The 22,018-nt window shown below is 39.6% G+C and overlaps 1 long non-coding RNA gene across 2 annotated transcripts; it reads right to left on the reverse strand.

The window, feature by feature from the left end:
- Positions 1-10,607: 10,607 nt before the first annotated feature.
- On the reverse strand, positions 10,608-13,433 carry LOC135179760 (uncharacterized). 2 transcript variants are annotated; one of them, XR_010304108.1, is made up of 4 exons: positions 13,329-13,433; positions 12,012-12,185; positions 11,569-11,653; positions 10,608-11,112 (listed from the first exon to the last, which is right to left on the reverse strand). It is a non-coding gene; the product is annotated as an uncharacterized LOC135179760 (long non-coding RNA). The 2 variants fall into 2 exon arrangements; XR_010304109.1 differs by lacking the exon at positions 12,012-12,185.
- Positions 13,434-22,018: the final 8,585 nt, after the last annotated feature.

Raw genomic sequence — 22,018 nt, forward strand, 5'->3', positions numbered from 1 at the left:
GTCAAAGCCAGCACAAATTGTGAAGCAATAGCACTACCTCTTAGGAATGGCTGCAGTGTAATTCAAAAATCACTTCTGGTTTTGCTTTGTGCATCTGGTTTAGGAGACAGTCCTGAAAGGAACCTAATCCACATACGCCCATCTTCCCAGCTCATAGTCAATTACTCAGTTTCACTGGTAGCTTCATGTCTATCTGCTCTCCATAGTACGAAAAAAAACAGTTGTCCATCTTCAGGCATTTAATATGCTGATATTATCTTAGATCATCATAGCTAAAGAAACTTGGATTCAAAATAAGACACTCTTTAACATATTGTTTCTCCCTGTTTGCTTATGCATTAGTTGATTCAGCAGTTTTGAAATAAAATGCTAGGGGTTGGAAGGGACCTCTAGAGATTGAATCTAACCCCCTTTCAAGGCAGGACCAATAACTACAGTCTCGCTTATTAACATGTTTGTTGTCACTTTGGCTACACTACACTTGTCATCAAGCTACTCATCAACATACTGAGAAGGTTGTTCTGGTGGTAGAAGGATAATTGACTTGTCAACAAAGATTCATGAATTAGTGTTAACATTTCTTGTTTGGATTCTCAACTTCTTCAAATCCTGTTCATAATACAAGGGAAAAAGACTTGGTGGAAAATGTGCTTGCAAAAATGAACCCTAAATGTTTTTTACATATTCCTGCATTCTTCAGTGGAAAAAAAAAGCTCTTAGTCTGTTTCCTTTTCCTTGCATTTCTTTGTTTTCTCTCTTTTCTGTCTTCTTTCATCTGTTTTTCCTTTTAATCTCTTTTTTCTTAAAGGTAAACTTAAACTTTCTTTAAATTTGCAATGTAACTTTGCCTTACTTGTGTTTTGATATGATGTTTCCAGATGAGATTTTATATTGCCATATGTATATCTGCAGGGGCAGTGAAAAAAGAGGCAGTCATGACTTTTGTGAAAACACTGAGACCGGAGAACTTACAAAAATAAATACATTTTCTCACATTTCTGATGTGCCAACATTTTTCTGAGCTGGAAAATTTATTTGCCCTTAATATGACCATTTATTCCACAGTCTTTTAAGTGTGCTTTTGCTGCATTCACTGGTTTTAAAACAATATGCCTAAGAAAGTACCAAGGACTATCTCTGCAGTGAAGTGAAAGATATAGTTGTTATACAAGGCGACTTCACAAGACAAATGGCTCAAACACAAATACTGAAAATATTAGCATCCATCTATTTTTTTTCCCCCTGTCTTCCTTTGACCTCAATTGAAAAATGATGTCACTTCAACCTATGTGCTCCCTTACCATGAAGTTGCACCTGGAACCGAATATGAACTGGAAGGGACAATAAGTACAAACAAGACAGTAATTCATGACCCTCTTAAAAATCAGTGCTTCCTGTAACTTGCACAAGTGTAGTTGCAGAAATGCTTATCTCCCCTCAAGTCAAATGAATACAGATGACAGAAAAGATCTCTACCCATGGGAAAGGGGGGGAAAAAAGTAATTTTAATACATAAATGACTAACCAAGTAAATAAATACATAAATTTAATTGTGGCAATGTTTTTCATCATTATAATTAATTATTTCAACAGTGCATTTTTTTTCTTTCCCCCCCCCCCTTTTTTTTTTTTTTTTTCATTTTCTTTTTTGACTTTTTGCTTTTGGGGTTGTGCCAGAGCAGAGGGCAGCTGTTGTTGTCAACTCACAGCAAAGGTAAAGCTGTCCCCAAAAGTACCCAAGAATAAAGTCTACAGGCTGCTGTGGCATCCCTGCAGCAGCACAACCTGTGTTTGAAAACAGTTGCTTGCAAAGCAGAGTCTGCCTGGGTCTTGTCACTGAAGACGTACAAGAGAGGGGAGATGCAACATTACCACTTGAAAAGAATTCCAGTGTCTAAGGGCTGATGAACCCAAAATGCTACATGCACAAGGTCTCTATTGGAATCTTCCCAGTGTATTACATATGCCATTTCTGGAGAGATGTTGTGATAGGAAAGACGGAATAGATGGGCAGGTTGGCAAGGGTTCTTACCAAGCATTTTTCTACCTATTGAGCATATTTTTGGTTTGTTTTGTTTTCTATTGATGGCTAACAGCAATCTTTACTAGGAAAAAAAAATCTGTCAGCTATTGATTCTATGATTCTGTGATTCTATTTGGACTTCAAATTCTTTTCTTTTTTTTTTTAAACTAATCACTGGGTGGATTTTCTCTGAAAAAAAAATATTCTAGAGGTGAAGGTGATTATGCAAGGAAGGAACAAAGAAATGAGGGGTATTTGGAAGCATCGTGGAAGTCAATGTCTTATCAGAGCCCTGCCTGAAGCATCACTGTCTACAGAAAAACTGATGTTCAGCAGAATCTCAACAGCTAATGCTAAAGAGTATTATTCCCTAGAGAATCAGGAAGAATATAATAAATGTCCTGCTTAGAAAGCAGGAGTATATATTGCAAATTTTGCCCTGGATTCTTGGTCAAATAATGCTGTTTAGACTGAATTGTAGTGACCTTGAATTCACATTCATACACTGGCTGCATAATGTCTTTCTCAGTTAGCAAGATGGCTAATGCCCAACTTGATCAATAAGATCATCGATTCTACTTCAGTTAGGTATTTGTTTTGTCAAACAGTATTCAGTGTGTAATAGCTGCTACTAAAATGAAGGGGGGGGAGGTCCTTGATGATCATGGAATTTGTTACATATCAGAGGGTCAGGAAATTTTGAATTTTTTACATGAAACTACAGAAGAAGAAGAAAAAAGAATGAAAGAATGAAGGAGTGCCTGACTCTCCAGTTTCACATCAACACAATTCACACCAAAACATGACATACACTTAGGGTGAATTTATACATTAAAAGTACAGCAAGAAAAACAAGAGGAGAAATTCCCTTCTTTTAAAAGTCTCTAGATGTTGTCAGGTTTAGTTCTTTTGGAGGTGTACTGACAATACCAAGTCAGTGCTTTTACCAAGAGATAGTTGAAAAATGTTTTCAGTACACAAAATAATAAGGGCTATATTTAAATTAAGCAGATGCTGAGCTTAGTCGTTAGTCTGAAAAAGATGTGATGAATGTTGCAGAGGGTACTTGCTTGTTTCTTTTACACTCTTCAGTGATCACAAGGATCCATGTGATAAATGTGATTCAGATCCATGGATCATTGTGGAATGATTTTCTTTCAGGTGCATGGCTTCTTTTGGTTGACACTGTAAACACTTACTGTACGACAGCAGATGTGTGCAGAAACTAAGCACGAGAAGGCAAACAGGAAATGTTCTCACTTTCTCATTCAGGAATGTATGTTAATTTTTTGATTTGTAGAAATTAGGCCAAAATTCAGTAACAATGAAACCAGTCCTAGTTCCTCATAGAAGTAACTTGAAAAATAACCATGAAGGCATTGTTTGTTCTTACCATACACACCTTTGAGTCAACAGCTAAGCTATGCTATCCATTATTAAATACATTTAATCAAGGTAAATATGAAACTTTGGCTGAATATTATTAGAACTCCAGCACATGAAGGAAAGGAGTTGACATGATTTTACAAAGAGATTGAGACTTGCACTCTGATTAGCTACAAGGTTCAGACCAGTATTTCAAGCAGTCTATTCCTATGGCTAAATGAAGGGAAAAAACAGGATATTTGCTCAAACAACTATTTCAATGTACCTGAATGAACATGATGAATATTATATTAAGTACCACGTATAAATGCACACTTTACACTGCATATTGATGCCTACAATTATCTCTTATTGCAATAAATGAATAGCATTTAAAATACACAGAAATATGGGTCATGGCAATAACACCGGCTTAAAAGCAGTAAGTTCTAAAATATGTCTTTGTTTTACTTTGTGTAATAAGAAAATTGGTAATGATATGAAGTGCAAGTGCTATCTCCCAGGGTGCTGGGGGTAAAATCTTGAACTGACTGAGATCAGCAAAAAAAATTGCCCCTAATTTCAGTGGACTAAGTTTGCATGTGTTTCTGTGTCAGAACAATGACTAGAAGCATCAAATCTCAGTCCCACTTGGCAGTCATCTTTTGATAGTACAAACCTAAGAAATTAGTTAAGTAAATGGGGGGGGGGGGGGAAGTAAACAAAAAGAGACAACTTTACCACAAGATATGTAAGCTACGGGACTCCGCAATCTAAACACTAATGATTTTGCCTAGATTTCTCCAGTCGCTGCACCACGTTCAAGTAGCAGAAATCCAATTAATTTCCTTCTAAATAGATCCAGTGATAGGACTGTGGTCAGTTCTGGGGCTCTTTTGCTTGGAGAAGAGGAGACTGAGAGGTGGCCTCATCAATATTTGTAAATACGTAGAGGATGAGTGCCAGAAGGATGGAGCCAGGCTCTGCTCAGTGATGCCCAATGACAGGACAAGCAGCATTGAGTGGAAGCTGAGGCGTAGGAAGTTTCACTGAAACGTGAGGAGGAATTTTTTTTCACTGTGAGGGTGACAGAACACTGGAACAGGCTACCTAGGGAGATTGTGGAGTCTTCCTCTCTGGAGGTATTCAAAACCTGCCTGGATGGGCTCCTGTGTGATCTGGTATAGGAAATCCTGCTTGGGCAGGGAGGTTGGATGGATAATCGTTCAAGGTCCCTTCCAGCCCCTGACATTCTGTGATTCTATGATTAGCCTCTCATGTCTATGATTCCAGCAGACATTGGTTGTCTGCGCTGCTATTATGCTAATTAGTTTTTTTCCATTCAAAATGCGTCATAATAATGTGAACCAAAGACTCAACTTTTCACAACAGTCACTCTAAGCAACAATAGGCAGGTCCCTGAAGGCATAGCTTCAATTTACATATGGATTGAAGGTTATGACTGGTACTTATCACGACAGCCCAGTAGTACCCTCTCCTGAACTCTGTGGTAATAAATATTTAGTTAGGACTAAATATGGACTAGGTTGTGTTCTGCTATGTTTAAAGGTTAGTCTTCGTGTTCCATGATTGGGAAACAGTGTTTAAAAACTGAAAATAAAACCCAAGTCATATGAAACACATTTTTCTGCAGCAATAGACATACCGTAAGTAATGGATTTATGTCCAACCTCTTGCACTATGAAGCAGTTTTTGACAGAGAAAAATCAGCCTGAGAAACTTGAAGGGAAAAAAAAAATAATCAAAAGAAAGGGGGAAATAGAGAAGGTATAAAGACCAGATAAGTACAAAAATAACTAAGTTAACTGAATAAACAGTATGAAAACAAAATATAGCCAAGGGAAGAGTGAGGAAGTAGCATAAACACTTCAAAGAAAGTCTTATTTTCATGAAAAACAATACTATGATTAGCCTCAGTTTTCTACCCTAAAGGTATTTTTCTCAAATTCTTTTGTACATTATTCATATCTTAGTAGAAAGAGCCACATTGGCTCTGTGATGATTTGTAGTAGGGTAGCAACAGAAAGAGCTGTTTTGCTTTCTGCTTTGCATTCTTTCGCTAAAGTGGGCTCGAATGGTAAAGCGGCAGTGGAATTTGGCACTCGAGTGTCTACCTTCGGTCTCACAGCTAGAATCTGATTCCCAGCATTCACAGCACCTTTTGAAAATGATGAGTCAGACAGATGCTGGCAGACTTCCAGGTCTTGGTTACATGTGTGAAAGGACACTACTTTTCTTTTGGGGGGGAAGAAAATGAGAGAGAGAGAGAGAGAGAGAGAGAGAGAGAGAGAGAAAGAGAAAGAAAGAAAGAGAGAAAGAAAGAAAGAAAGAGAGAAAGAAAGAGAGAAAGAGAGAAAGAGAGAAAGAGAGAGAGAAGAGAGAGAGAAAGGAAGGAAGGAAGGAAGGAAGGAAGGAAGGAAGGAAGGAAGGAAGGAAGGAAGGAAGGAAGGAAGGAAGGAAGGAAGGAAGGAAGGAAGGAAGGAAGGAAGGAAGGAAGAAAGAAAGAAAGAAAGAAAGAAAGAAAGAAAGAAAGAAAGAAAGAAAGAAAGAAAGAAAGAAAGAAAGAAAGAAAGAAAGAAAGAAAGAGAGAGAAAGAAAGAAAGAAAGAAAGAAAGAAAGAAAGAAAGAAAGAAAGAAAGAAAGAAAGAAAGAAAGAAAGAAAGAAAGAAAGAAAGAAAGAAAGAAAGAAAGAAAGAAAGAAAGAAAGAAAGAAAGAAAGAAAGAAAGAAAGAATCTCATATGACCAGTCAAGTTTTGTGCTCATAGAGAAGGATGAACTGAATTTGCATCAGAAATCCCTGCACCTACTTAAGGAGTAGAGGAATGTACAGTGGTCATAAGATACCTCTCGCACTTACTAATTTTGAACAGCAGAAAAGGAAGCAAAGTCTATAAGGAATTTTTTGTTTATTTTGCTTTAAAGAAGAGGTTTTTTTTAAGGGGGCAGGGGAAGGAAAGGACTATGAAATAAATAATAAAATCATATCTTGAAAAATATAAGTTAATTTTTCACCTTGCACCAGGTACCAATTAATTATATTGAGCTCAGAGATGTTTTTTCCTCATTTAAGCCTACATGAGCCAAAGATAAAACGTGAGTCTTGTCACGGAGAGCAACAAGCGAGGAGCTTGGGGCAATGGTGGGGACTAAAAGACACCTGCACCACCAGCACAACCACTGTGCCCAGTAAACAAAGGATCGAGGTGTGGAACCTAGGTCCAGTCTGGATTCCAAAAATCCCCCAGATTCAGGGAAGTTTAAACGAAAGCCACTAATTTCCTCTGAACTTCAGCAAGGGGCAAAGGAGGCAAAGGGAGGGGCGCGGGGCGTGCGCGGCAGGTTCATTCTATGACACGCACAAGGGTGACCTCTTCTGGCCGAGGAGAAAACTGCTCAGCTCTCCCCTGGGTTTTCAAGGGGGCTTTGGTTTGGTTGCGGTTTTTGGTTTGGCCGGTTTTTGTTGGTTGTTTTTTTTCCTTTGGATTTGGTTGGGGGTTTGTTGCTTGTTTGAGGTTGTGGAGTATTTCTGTTTGTTTGCTTTTTTTTTTTTTGGGAGGGTGGGAGCCTTGGGCATTTTTTCTTAAATCAAATCATTCCCCTCTCAAAGGAAGTATTCAGAACTCCATTTCCTGCCAATGTGGATGCTTTTTAACACATCAGTCTAGAGCGTATAATGATTTGCTTGTAGTTACCCCAGCAACAGATTACTTGGTTCTGTTTACCTCTTTTAAGACTGAAAAAGGTTCAGAGTGAAAAATTTCCAAGCAAAAATGAGTGCTGAATTTTCAACTGCATTTGCAGAAGCATCTGACATAATTGAATCCACAGATTCCCTATCCTGTTTCCAAAGGTGCTGGTTTTGCTAGTAATTGCTGCTGAATGTGGCTGGAAGGAACTTCAGAAGCATCCCCAAAGAGCACTATAGGCCAAATAGTGTTGAACAAGACTCCGGAAGACTAAATGGAAATCTGAGCAGCAGAAACATCAATGAGAGGTTTGCAATCAGGCTGAACAATGCCACTTATTTTTGTGTCCAGTTCTGGGCTCCTCAATTCAAGAGAGATGTTGAGATACTGGAACAGGTCCAGAGAAGGGCAACGAAGCTGGTGAGAGGCCTGGAACACAGCCCTGTCTGGAGTGGCTGTGGGAGCTGGGGTGTGCAGCCTGCAGAAGAGGAGGCTCAGGGCAGACCTCACTGCTGTCTACAACTACCTGAAGGGAGACTGTAGCCAGGTGGGTATGGGCTCTTCTGCCAGGAAACCAGCAACAGAACAAGGGGACACAGTCTCAAGTTGTGCCAGGGCAAGTATAGGCTGGATGTTAGGAGGAAGTTGTTGTCAGAGAGAGTGATTGGCATTGGAATGGGCTGCCCATGGAGGTGGTGGAGTCGCAGTCCCAGGAGATGTTCAAGAAAAGCCTGGATGAGGCACTTAGTGCCATGGTCTAGTTGGTTGGCTAGGGCTGGGTGCTAGGTTGGACTGGATGATGTCGGAGGTCTCTTCCAAGCTGGTTGATTCTGTGATTCTATGATTGTTAAGCCTTTTAAAAGTTTAGTTATATTTTATAATCTTCTAAAATACAATACCACACCAGCTGATAAATTAATGCAAAACCTTAAAGCATTAATATTTATTATTTTTGTAGTAATACTCCACTCAGATTTTCTTAACACAAGTGTTCTTAAAATTTCTGCAGAGCAGAAACATGGCTAAGCCTGTCAATTATCAGTTTGAAAGGCTTTTGAAACCTGACTGGCCTCTTTGCATATTCAGATGAGAATGCAGATGTAAAGTCTTAGCTATGGCTGGTGGCAACCGTAAGACAAACATAAAACATATAAAAGGCTGCTTAAATATTTTCAGTGCAATGGCTGAGACTTCTTAAATATTGTAGCTGTTACAACAGATGATGATCCATCTGTGATTGGTAGTAATGTGAGTTTAATTCAGTATCATATTGAAGTCATTCTCTGTTTGGTAGAGTTTGAATTTAGCAGCACTAAGAGGAGCCCTCTTCTAAGACAAGGCTAGAGATTTTGTGTTGGAGCTAGTGAAAACTGTGATAACTGATATTTTTAAAACATCACTTCTCAAATTCAGAGTCTTTTAGATACACAAACATCGCATGGCTGAATCAATTACTTATTCTCAATTGCTTTTTGAAGTACTCTTTGCAAAATATGCCTGTCTTTATATCTGAAGACCTTACCTATCATCAGTGTAATTCCTGGATAAACATCCTGATTGTTTTTAGAATTTTATTTAATACCTCATTATCTTAAGCTGAGAATTTAACTTGATGGGATAATACATCCAGCAGAAATATCTACGCTGTGACTGGAGGTCTGAAATTATACCTCAGGCAAAACACTCTGTATTCCCTTTGGTGGAAGGCTGATGTGGGAAGCCACCAAGGGACAAACATGTCTAACTTTCCATCAGGTACAAAGTGCACAGGTTTGATTTTAGATCTCATCGAGAAAAAGGTTTGAGTTTCACTGACTTAGTTTATTCGATGCTTAATCTGGGCTGTGAACTCCAGCCCACCTTGGACACAGATAACAGAGCTGTCTAACTGTAATTTTAGTGGTTTAATTAACCTGGTTTTTTTTTTTCTTTATGTTTGAAAAGGAGCTTTGAATATGTAGAGAAGATTTGGTCAGTGGGAGCTGAAATGCTTTACTTTATTGAGGAAACATCTGGAAAACTTAGATACTTTCATATACGATGTTGGCAACATCAAAGCAGCACTCCAATCATATTCAGATATAATTGGGAAGTCATTGAAAATCTTTCCATTATAACTTCTAAACTGCCCCAGCTGCTAAGAAAAACACTGCCACACTGCTACTGGCAGTCACACACAGACCAGTTCAAGGGCTCTGCCTCATACAATTCAAGTGGCTGGGAACCTTGCCGCTGCCACAGGAAACAGGCAATTTCCAGGATACCTCTATTCAGGAGGAGAGGCTTTGTTAAACACTTGGCTTTTTGATTGAAAATATGGAGCGTGGTGGGATTAAAGAAAATCAACCAAAACCAACCCTTGCAAACTTGAACCTCATTTTCCAGTTCCTTCTGTTTCTCTGGGGGGAAGAAAAATGGGAGAGCTTCACCCCTGGTGACGATTTTCAGCTTTGACTTTCTGACAGGAATGAATTCATTATGCCAAACACTGTGAAATAACTAATGGGTGGAGTGAGTGTGGCTTTGAAAAGGAAACCTTTTCCTTTAAATGCTTTGCTATTTTTTTATACTCAACTGCAGAAATCCTAGGAACACTTTGAGAAACACAACTCCACGCTCAAGAGCTGGTATGGGCTATAAAAGGTATTTATTAGCACTGTCATGCAGTCTGGTGCCCTTTTTCTGTGTGTAGGTATGTATTTACTTCTTATGGGTGTTTTCATTTAGAGTTGAAATTATACATAGAATCGTAGAATGGTTCAGGTTGGAAGAGACCTCAAAGATCATTTAGTTCCAACTCCCTGCCACAGGCAGGGACACCTCCCGCTAGAACAGGTCACTCAAGGCCTCATCCAACCTGGCCTTGAACACCTCCAGGGAGGGAGCAGCCACAACCTCCTGGGCAACCTGTGCCAGTGTCTCACCCCCCTCACTGCAAAGAACTTCTTCCTAACATCTACTTTAAATCTCCTCTCTGCCGGTTTAAAGCTAGTACCCCTTGTCCTGTCATTACAAGCCCTTGTAAATAGTCCCTCCCCAGCCCTCCTGTAGGCCCCCTTCCAATACTGGAAGGCCACTCCAAGATCTCCTGGAAGCCTTCTCTTCTCCAGGCTGCAGAGCCCCACCTCTTGTAGCCAGTCCTCATAGCAGAGGTTGCAACTCTGATCATCTTTGTGGCCCTTCTCTGAACTCATTCCAACAGTTCCATATCCTTGTGTTGGGGGTGCCAGAACTGCACACAGTACTCCAGGCAGGGTCTGATGAGAGCACAGTAAAGGGGGAGAATCAGCTCCCTTGCCCTGCTGCCCACACTTCCCTTGATGAAAGCCAGGGCATGGTTGGCTGTCTCTTAGCCAAAGGAAAAAGAAAAGAATGGATAAAGTAAAGAGGAAACATGATATAAAATCTGAGACATTACAGAATTCTCTAGCCTTCTGGAAATCTTACTTCACACAAATTCAGATGCAAGATAGTTAAATCTGAATTTATATTTGGTAATGCAAACAAAAAATTCACATGTAATAAAATATTTTAATATTAAAGGGCCAAACACACATATAAAATGGGGCAGAATGTAATAATATTTCCAGTGCTCAATGTTTGTATCACAGCAAGGATATCTCACATGACAATTTACCAGTTTAGAAGAATATTCGCTGATGATTTCAGCAGGAAGTTCTTTTACAAGCAAAGGTGTCAGGCAGTTTTCACTGGTACCAAGGGAAATGTCTGGGGTTGAGTGAAAGACAATTTCACCAAGTTGTTTCTTTTCTAAATTTTGTTTCTGTACCTTATGAGATAACTGCTCCCATCTTTGCTACCTTAATGCCAAATTGCTTTGAACCAAGCAGTGATGTCCTTCAGTCTCTTCAGGTGGGATATTAAGCCTTCTCTTTTCAAGGTATTGCATTTTAAGCAATCAATGTCTATTTTTTTTCTTATTTCCTTCCTTCCCATAAGCTAAAGCCAATGCCAAGAACTCTTCCAGTCTGCAAAGGGTCCACATAGCTGTTAATCTGAGGGGACAATATTAAAATTGCACCCAAGAAAATAATACATAAAACCTTTTACTTCCTACCTGTAACTGGATAGCTTTTCCTTGTTCTGGTACTAAGCTCCCTTAGGAGATACAAGCAAAGAAGCCTAAAACTTCAAAACTTATGTTGGAGCTCATCTGCTTGAGGAAGAAGGTTTTGGTGAAGGCTGTCTTTGAAGTAGTGTCTGCCATTATGGACCAGTTTTATATTTCCTTTTCTAAAGACCTTCCTTGTTTATGAATTCTAGGATGTGAGCTTTTCTAGAAGATAGACAAGCAGGCTGCAGAGATTGAAAATCAATAAAAATCTAGGAAAGATTTTACCTCTTACTCATCAAAAGAAGCAAGACACTTAATCTACATGATTTAATTTTCCTTCCCTCTATAATAAAACTCAAATATTAACAACATCCAGTAGAGCACTCACTCTGTTTACCTGTGAGACTCACTGCTGTGAGTAGCTATTGCATTTATCCTGTCTTCTTCGAGCAGTCCATTTTTCAGTTGACAGTGATTAGTACCTGCATGCCCACAGCACAATTCAGTCCCATTTAGTCTAATATCCTATAGGCAGTGTAAAGAGTATAGAAAATACCAAAAATAGAAAATACCTAAACTGAAGCCGTTTTTAAGACAAAGAAAAGAGTTCAGTTCTCAGGAACTGAACTATTTAAAATGAGGACATTTGGGCAGTAACATCTCAGCCAATGAGGAGACACATGAAACCTTAATACTACAGATATTCTGAGTTCTATTGTTTAAAGCATCACTAATGTAATTTGTCTAGATGATGCAAATCTGTCATCCTTTATTTCCCTTCTTTCCCGTGTTTCAGACTTTTCCATTGAATTTCATAACCACAATACAATAAGTACTTACAGACTTCTACCAAGAGGTGTGGAGACAAATTTATCAAAAACTTTGCCTGTCTAATGTCTTCTCAACATTTCACAGTAAGGTAATCTCCAGAATTACTTTAGAGTCCTTTGGAGCATTAGATCCTTGAAGTTCTGAAGGCAACAGCACTTGGCTGAAACATCCCTTGAGCCTTCCCTAGTTTTAAACAAATCAGCATGGTCAAAAAATGGATCAGAGATCTGATTCATCAAGATAACCTAGTTTGATCTCCAAATCTGTCCCATAACATCACAGAATTGCAGAATGGTAGGGGTTGGAAGGGATCTCTGAAGCTCATCTAATTCTACCTCCCTGCTGAAGCAAGTTTGCCTAGGTCAGGTTGCACAGGACATGTGCCCAGGGGGTTTTTGAATGTTTCCAGAGATGTCCTTCTCCACAACCTCTCTGGATAACCTATTCAGCCACTTTTTGTTTATTTCCCTGTATGAATGGAAATAATTTTTCATACAAATATTTGTGTGCATTTGTTCCCCAGGAAGCCTATTCTGGGGATAAAATCCTTTTTGACAAAGAATGTGAGCAGGTCTAACTTCAGGTCTGTCCTCACCCCTAGAACATATTAGATGCTCTTTGGACCACAGTTTGTTCTTTGCAGTGAGTCTGATGAAATAATTTTAGCTTTCCATAAGGTGTCTACAAGCTCATAAATATCTGTGATATCTTCTTGATCATAAACATGAGATGAAGTAATTTTCTGTCCATATTCAAGATGAGATAATTGTAAATTTTGAAAATATTCTCAGCACAGTTTTCCTGTCAGGAGAGGACTTACCTTTAGCTGAGACCAGGGTTTCCATTTCAGACAAGCTGAGGTTGCTGAGTTTTGAATTCTTTCACAAACACAGTTACATCATAACCCCAATATATCAGATGGGTCAATCAATACTACACAGCTAAAAGTGCCTACTCATAGTGGATTCTAGAAAACTGCAAACTCTGCTCAAAGCTTTCAAATCAGTTATGCATTTGAATGCAGAGGGCTGTGGGTTTAGGTCACAACTTGACATTCTGGGCAAAAGATTGCAGGTCAGATGCCAGGTCAGCACCCAATCTTCAGATCTGCCCTCTCACAGTAATACCAAGAAGTATATTTAAAAGTTCTATTTCATCTTGTGCAGGATTTCCCTTATAAAAAGAAAGATTTAACTTTAACTTCAGATCTGGGAGCTACATTGTCAGTTTAGCACCTCCAACTCTGGCAATCTGTTCAAACAGCAAGGTTAGCACAGCCACAGTCACTGACATCTCAAGATAGTAGGTAGAGACACGGTCACCTACCTTTCAAGGTTATCCTCTCAAGCATTTTTAGAAGGACAGCTTTAGAAGTATAACACCTTCTAATGTCACACTGTTCCTTTGATTGGTGTTTTCATTTTGATTGTCGTCTTGTCTATTGTTAACAAGAGCAGTCACAGACAAAATTCACTGATAGAGCTACTGAGCTTCTGACATTGCAGTCTGTTAAATGCAAATGACCACTGCTAACTGGTAACTCCTTCCCAAAGTTCAGCTAGTTCTACTGTGTCATGAAAAGGAAGCCCAACAAGAACCAACAAACAAACAAAACCCAACCAACCCATAAATCTCCAATCCCTAGAACATTCCCCAGCCACAAACATCTGTAAATTTCTATGATTTTCAGGAGCTGGAAACCCACCAGTCCTGCATAATTCCCTGCACCTGTGCACGACTTCCACATAAAACAGAATCAGCTGCCTTTTTAAGGGTCCCAGAACTCCTATGATCTGTAATGCTGTTGTGGAGGAGAAAACAAAATCTTACATTTAACTAAAGTAGGAGCTAGAATGGAAGATAAATTAGAGCTTATGGACATGTGAAGAAGATATTTAAGTGAAGGCAGAAATAAAATAAGGGCAAAGTTGGGATGGAGTAATGAGATCTGATGTAAATTGGAAAAGAATGGTGAAAAGGGGGCAGTAGCACCGAAGGAAAACAAGTATTCAGGAGAAAGTGTAAAACATAGGCTAGGAAAGAAAATGAGACTTAAGTGGGCATCAATAAAGGAAGAATCATGAGGTACAGTAGAAAAAAAAGTGACTCTAGAACCAATATAAACATGTATAAAGATGGGAAGCCACTTCTGCACATGAACAAGGGAAATAAAACCCCAGCTGTTGAATTGATGTGTTAAATTTACTTGGTTTATGGTGAAAACTGCTTGTAAAGGGGAACCAAATTTGGGAATTATTTGAAAAGTGAGGTTTGGACATGGTAGACCAGAGCAGCTGTTCAGAAGCCATTACAATCCATTGTGTAAATTTTTCTTAGTTCAATACTTACTGCCTTAATAGAGTACTCAGCAGGAATCCTTGTGGTCCCTTCTATTAATCTTGCTGTCAACCCTGCACAAATTCCACACTTAAAAAAATATCCCCAGCCCACCCCTACCCTTACAACATGACAAGAATGCAGAGGGAGTCAGACCCTCTCTGCCACAAAGAGAAGAGGGCTGCTCTGTGTATTGCAGAGGCAACAGGGGGGGGAAAGAGGCACACTGATGTCCCTGGCTCCCGCTCCTTCCCTTTCCCTTTATCTTAACACCTTATTTTTCTGAATCTGCATTGTTTTTCACAGGACTGGTGTTTTCATCTCTTCTAAAGTGAAGTAGACCTGTACCTCATCGCATCCCAAAACACAAGGGACACAGAGTTTTACTCTTCACTCATCCCTATCCTGCCTCTTTCACTCAAATGATCTTATGTGTAGTGCTGCTAGTCCAAGGACTGGCAGAAATCTTAATGTTTGTTTACACAAAAGACGTCTTTAAAAGGATTAGTGCAGGAGGGGATATAATTTTTCCCTCTGTGGTCAAAGTGGAGTATATTATCTTGTTTTTCAAGCCCACACTGCTACACTCGCACTGCTTTTGGCATAGCGCTTCATAGAAAGTGAGCAGAGATGTAGAAGAAAGGTAGAGGAAAGATTACAATGCAATTGCATGGGATTTCTTCCTAAAAATATCTTTGCTATCCAGCATATGCAAAATTAATGATGGAACATCATTAATTTTGTGTTTTCCTTTCATTCCTGTGCATGATGCATTGTGAGAGTTTGATTTATTCTTGAACTAGGCTTCGGGATGGGGTAAATTTTTCCTACTTTCCCTAACTGCCCCTAGAAAAAAATGCAGAGTGATGTCAATGTGACCCTAACCCCCTAACCACTATAGCTCTGATGGTTTGGTTAGCATAGCTGTTTGATTTGGAAGAGTGAGCTTAGGGGAATATCTGTGTGTATGGCACTCCACAAAGCACTTGAAGATCTGTGACTTCATGCAGTAGTTATTTCAAAATACTTCAACTTTCACCTGGAGCTGACTGATCCTCTATGTCATATCAAAGGTTGCAATCCAGCTTATCCTATCATGCAATTAGAACTTTGATATCACTGAAGAGCCTTGTCCTGAATCCTGCACTGAAGTTCATCCTCTTTGGAGATTTCTCTGTGAAGAAGAGTCAAGATTCCATTAATTTCTTCTCCCTCTTCACTTTGAAAAGGCAAAAGCTTTACATACCAGAACCTTTAATGGTGCATCTGAGTTGTGCATCTAAAAAGGAGTCTGAAATTTCCATGTGTAGTAAACAGAATGGATAAAGCAGCAGACTACAGAATGCTATGTAAATTAATCATAGGATTTAGACTGTTTGGGTATGTCTTGCATTAATCAGTATGGTTTTAATTACACTTGCCACAAATGGAACACATTTATTTTTTTAACTAAAGGCTTAAGAGCCAAATCTGAAGATAACAGACTCTTCACATGTTTTGTGCCTTCTGTCATGACAGATCAAGCTATCATTCACTGCATGATGTGTATTACTCTTTTAACAGTAATGTTAGTTTTCTTCAGGGCAATGTCATAACAAATAAATATAAAGCATAAATGTGATGTCTTTATATCCTTAGCATCTGAGGTGTGAGATCGCCTACATTAGCAACTGCCCTTGAGCTAAAACAAGATAGTCTGAAAATTCAGATCTGCAAAAGGTTTCACCGCTGTTCTTGCAGTGAAGAATTTATAGGTAAACCCGTGCCAACTTTCACCACGCATGTAGCTTCGATTTTTTGGACTTTGTTCAACTTCTAAAAGCCTATTTGACAGCACAGATTTGTCTATGGGCAAAATAGCTCAAAGACAGGCAGAAAGCAGCTTCCAACAGAACCTCTGAATCTGAAAGAACGATGTAAAAAACATTAAGGGCCAGACAAAGCATTACTTGGAGCAAATCAGCACAGCAATTTCCAATTCAAAGAAGCTACGTTGCTTTGTACCAGATGAGGATGTGCCCATAGTAAAATTGGTTTAAAAATTAAATGTTTACACAACTGAGGTATAACAGAATGTTTACAAGTAAAAGACTTTTCTTAGTCTTTCCAGTCCAAGTCCCATGACTGTTTGTGGTTACTGGTATGTTTCCACCATGCTATGTTTTTGACTGAATTACCAGCTCTTAATTTGCTGCAGGCCATCACATATCTCTATCTCTATCTCTATCTGTGTCTGTATCTGTGTGCAGTTCTGACCCAAACAAACTAAGCTCAATAAAAATAATTTCTTTTTTTTCAAAAGACATTTGAAATTAACCAAAGCTAATTGCTCTTGAATGATGAATTCAAGGTGATAAGCAGAAAGAAAATGTTTGTTAACATTTAACAACTAAACAGTGAAAAAAAAAATCTCTAATAGAAATCTAAGGAAATTTCAGCCCATTTGGGTCCAGCTGAAGACTCTCCATAAATCTGATGTAGTCACCCTTTGAGATTTCCCTCTGGACGGTTCTTGGGCCCCAGATTCTGTAGATTACTTTTCCCAGACATGTTCTTGTATTTATTGGCAGCTCCCCTGAAGTCAATGGCTTATTCTGTGTTCAAGCCCTTGTATGCAAACTGAAGGCATTTTAATAAAACCTTCTAGATTAAAGGTGTTTTGCTGAAGATTTCTAAGTGCAGTCTCATGTCCTGGTCCATGTATACCTCAAGGAACATGTGATTCAGTAGTTGTAACGCTTTGTACAGTTCTTTGTGCTGATCCATAGCCCAGATATTCCAGCAGAAGTTATCTGGAAGCCAATACTCTACTTGGGACCATTCTTTTTAAATACAAAATAATGAGTCAAGTCATCCACCTGGAATAATGAAAAGAATTCCCCCTCCTCCATGAGAACAGCTCAGCTTAGCTCACTGATCTAGCAGGGAAAGAAGAGGAGAGGAGAGGAGAGGAGAGGAGAGGAGAGGAGAGGAGAGGAGAGGAGAGGAGAGGAGAGGAGAGGAGAGGAGAGGAGAGGAGAGGAGAGGAGAGGAGAGGAGAGGAGAGGAGAGGAGAGGAGAGGAGAGGAGAGGAGAGGAGAGGAGAGGAGAGGAGAGGAGAGGAGAGGAGAGGAGAGGAGAGGAGAGGAGAGGAGAGGAGAGGAGAGGAGAGGAGAGGAGAGGAGAGGAGAGGAGAGGAGAGGAGAGGAGAGGAGAGGAGAGGAGAGGAGAGGAGAGGAGAGGAGAGGAGAGGAGAGGAGAGGAGAGGAGAGGAGAGGAGAGGAGAGGAGAGGAGAGGAGAGGAGAGGAGAGGAGAGGAGAGGAGAGGAGAGGAGAGGAGAGGAGAGGAGAGGAGAGGAGAGGAGAGGAGAGGAGAGGAGAGGAGAGGAGAGGAGAGGAGAGGAGAGGAGAGGAGAGGAGAGGAGAGGAGAGGAGAGGAGAGGAGAGGAGAGGAGAGGAGAGGAGAGGAGAGGAGAGGAGAGGAGAGGAGAGGAGAGGAGAGGAGAGGAGAGGAGAGGAGAGGAGAGGAGAGGAGAGGAGAGGAGAGGAGAGGAGAGGAGAGGAGAGGAGAGGAGAGGAGGGAAATAAAAGAAAAGAATAAAAGAACATCCTCTGAACTTCCACAGTGCCAGCTTATTTGGAAAGCACTTAGTATATATAGCCAGTTCAGCCACTCATCCAAGCTGTCTAAGTGTTACTAAAAGTGCCTGGAGTTTCTTTACTCAGATAAGTGTATTAGGTCTGAGTTTCAGCTAGGGAAGTTGAAAGGTGGTTAAGCACTGCTGGAATGTCAGCCATTTAGTCTCTGCTTTTGCTTACAGGATGCATACACAAAGAGTTCTCCATTGCAGATCCATTTCCAGGACTCGCTTTTTCATACAGATATTCCTGTGCATGAGCTACAAATCTGGAGCTGTTGATCTTTGATTTTTATATGAGCTGAATGAGTAATCTAAATGAGCATGCACTTTCAACGCTCTTTTAGGCCAGAATACAGTCTGCCCACCTTAGTCATGCTATAACTGAACCCTTCTACATGTTAGTTAACATTTCCCTTTGTAATTCAGACTACGATTGCTGCCATTCTAACTTTCCAGATGTTTCTCTTGGCATGAGTTCATTACAAAACTTTTTTTCAGTGCAAATATCACTAATTTGAACCATCCAGATCCACTAATTCTGGAACCAGAAAGAGATCCCCACAGTAACATCAGTATATTATATGGTTGTTTGCATAGAAGAAAAAAAAAGTAGATGAAAAATTAGGAGTTGATTCAGAAATACAAAAATTAAACCAGCTGTACAAACCTCCTTCTCCCCCCCCCTTTCATAAATAGTGTTTGTGACTATTTAAAATCATAGTTTTAGAGGTTTTATTCAGGGTAGGCTGCATGAAGAATTCATGTTCCTATTTTTATTATGTATGTTTCTTCAGTACTCTTTTAAAAAGTAAAGTCCAAAATAACTGCTAAATGTAGAATGAAAATATTTAAAGTGTGGCACACAGCAACATCTTTTTGGTGGAGGATACATTTTAATCATATCAAAAGATACCAGCCTGAAGTTGTTTTAACACCTCAAGTATATTAGGCAAGCATCTAGTTTAGGCATATATATATTTACTTCTGAATAATAATACGCCCTTCTCAATCTTTAACACATTTATTTTCACCAACAGCCCCATCAGGAAGAAATATTCATTTACTACTCTATGAAATTATTTGTCATTAATAAATAAAGAAGAAACAATCTGCTAATTTGGGAGAAACTAGTTTGAGATTATGGTCACAACAATGTATTCTTTTTTAACAATTCCTTTCCTTTTACTCACACAAAAGTGTATTCCTCAATAGATATATTCAAACGGATGACTCCTCTGATTATATTATTGTGCCATTTCATAACCACTATCCCATAAGGATAAATTTTCCCATGCTTGGCAAAGGACCATGTCAAATTGCTGCAATAAGGATAAATGGTAATTTCTAAGTTACTTTTATTGGCATTAGGAGCCCTTAAGCATGGCATCTGCAAATGAGACAAGATAATATATTTTAAAAGCTCAACATTCCTCAACTAAATGACCTAGTAGCAGCATGACAGACTCCCTCATGCAGCCAAGCCCTACACAATTAGGCAAGCCACAAAAATTATGAATGAAATGGTGTCTTAGGATTTGTCCTGAAAGAAACTGCATCTGAACTTTGACATAGAACATTTGGAAAAGAATTTGAATGATGCTCACCCTGAGAGGAAAAGGCCTCACCAACCAGCCTCTCTGGGTTATATCCCAAGAACTCAACCACTCTGTTTTATCTGGCTCCAGCTGTCATGATCAGAGATGGGGCAGCAGGTGTCCATTCCCTGGAAGCAAGGGTCAGGGCTCCCAGGAAAATGGGAACAAGGAGGTTTTATAAAGCACATGCACGAAGTCCAGAAAGGGCTCTGTGCTAGTTTGAAGCTAGCTAGAATGTTTTGATGGGAAGAATTAGATTACAGGCTGCAAAAGGGAAACAACCGTGATGTCTGCTTCACTCATAGGCTTGCTGAGATGCATAAGAACAAGAATCCAAACATAGATAAGGAGTCTTTGTCTAGGCTGTGGGCTGCATTTCTCTCTAACCTCACCTTCTGTCTGTCTAATTAATCCACTTGCTTCCTAACCCCCCTGGCCAACCCTCCATTCTTCCTTGGGCACAAGGCAACGTCTGGGGTAAGGTAGAGAGGAGTGGGAGAAGGTGGAAGGGTGGTTGGGAGCCCCACCTGGGGACTCATGTCTCTGGGAGAGCTGTTGTGTTTCTGTATTACCTTTTACCTTGTCTATTTCTGTATATAACTGTATATTCTGTAAATATCTGCTTGTATATTCTGCTAAGCTGTAAATATAAGCTTCATTCAATTTCTAGAGCTGGCTGAGTCTAATCTGGATGATTTCCAAAGTGTCTGGGGGGGAGGGGGTAGGTAACACCCAAACCACCACAGGCTCTAACAAACAAATAAACCCCAGAAGAATGCTTTCAAATGAATGTCAAATCTGTATGTGGTTAGAAATATATATCCTCATTTTTAAAGGAAGATGTCTCACTAGAACTATTTGTGTCTAGTTGAATATGAATAAGAGACTGTCACATAATGGAAAGTGAACCTGAGGGAGGAAAAAGTGTATTTCTATCTCCAATATTCAAGTTTGATGCAGATTTCTGTTGAGACTATAAAGAGAAAAAAAATGGTCAAACCTTCTTCAAATTTGCTTCAAAATATGAAAACATTTGCAACTTGCAATGCCTTTCCTAGAACATTTTGCAGAGCCATTACAGCTTAAGAGTTTTATTCAGCTATTTTTCTCTTTTGGAGCTAAATGTTCCCATTTTTTTCCCCTTATCATCTATAGTACATGTCAATGTTGATGTCCTTAAAATATATAATAGCTGCAGGCAAAATGAATTCAGTCATGATACTTCTATGTGGAGGCAAATCACCAGTAAAATTAGCACTCATTAAACCCAAAAATGTTTAAAACCTAATATCTCATTGCAAAACTGTCCATTTAGTGAAACTCAATTAAAATGCAATTAGCTTTATAAGTGATGTATATAATGTCTAAGAAGGTCAATTGCTCTGCACTTTACAGCTCTAATTTGTTTTCAGATTAACTAGTATGAGAAAATTTAGAATGGCTTTCAAACTTTCCTCTTTCAGGGAGTATTTATTGATATATGCTGCCTTCACTTAAGCATTGTTATTAAAAAGGAAAAGCTGAATAATTCCTAGTGAATAGTTCTGTGTTTAGTTTTCTATTCTTCTTGATAGTCCTGAATGGTTGAATTTCTAGAAATGGACACCTCTATTTAGATTAATCCCTTAGTGTGGGTGAAAATCACAACCAGAGTCACGCTGCGAACACCAACGTGGTTAAAAGTCCTGCTCCCTTTGTCGCGGTGCTACAGTGACTTTTATGCCCAACTTAGGAGCACTCAGCTAGCTTGATTAGGATTGCTACACACGTAAGGCACAGATAGGCTAAGGCTGTGTGTGAGGTACAGATAGGGTAAAGCTTAAAGGAAACATTGATGGGTCAGCCTCCAGCAGCCAGCAGATCCTGCCCCCTTGCAGCTGGGGACGTGGGGGTTTGTTTCATCGCCTTAGTTCCTGCCTGCGAGATGGGCTCAAGGACACTCTTCACAGCACGGGTTGCTCATGTTTATCAAATTATGTCCTCTGTCAGCAAGAAATCTATCCACACCTTAATTTCAAAGGTGACTAATTAGATATTTTAATCCACATAAATCAACATGTTCTGACTTTAAAATATACTTAATCAAAATCTAAATATAGTAATCAAAATCAAAGGGAGCTTTGCAGGATCACAGGATGTCAGGGGTTGGAAGGGACTCAAAGAGTCCAACCCCCCTGCCAGAGCAGGACTGTACAATCTAGCTCAGGTCACAGAGGAACACATCCAGACAGGTCTTGAAAGGCTCCAGAGAAGGAGACTTCACAACCTATCTGGGGAGCCTGTTCCAGTGTTCTGGGACCCTTACAGTAGAGAAGTTCCCTCTTGTGTTGAAATGGAACCTCCTGTGCTGCAGCTTACATCCATTGCTCCTTGTCCTATCACAGGGAGCAAGTGAGCAGAGCCTGTGTCCCCCCCCCTTCCTGACCCTCAACCCTCAGATATTTATAAACATTTATTAAATTCC

This window comes from Pogoniulus pusillus, chromosome 11, assembly GCF_015220805.1.
Source record: "Pogoniulus pusillus isolate bPogPus1 chromosome 11, bPogPus1.pri, whole genome shotgun sequence".
NCBI lineage: Eukaryota > Metazoa > Chordata > Aves > Piciformes > Lybiidae > Pogoniulus > Pogoniulus pusillus.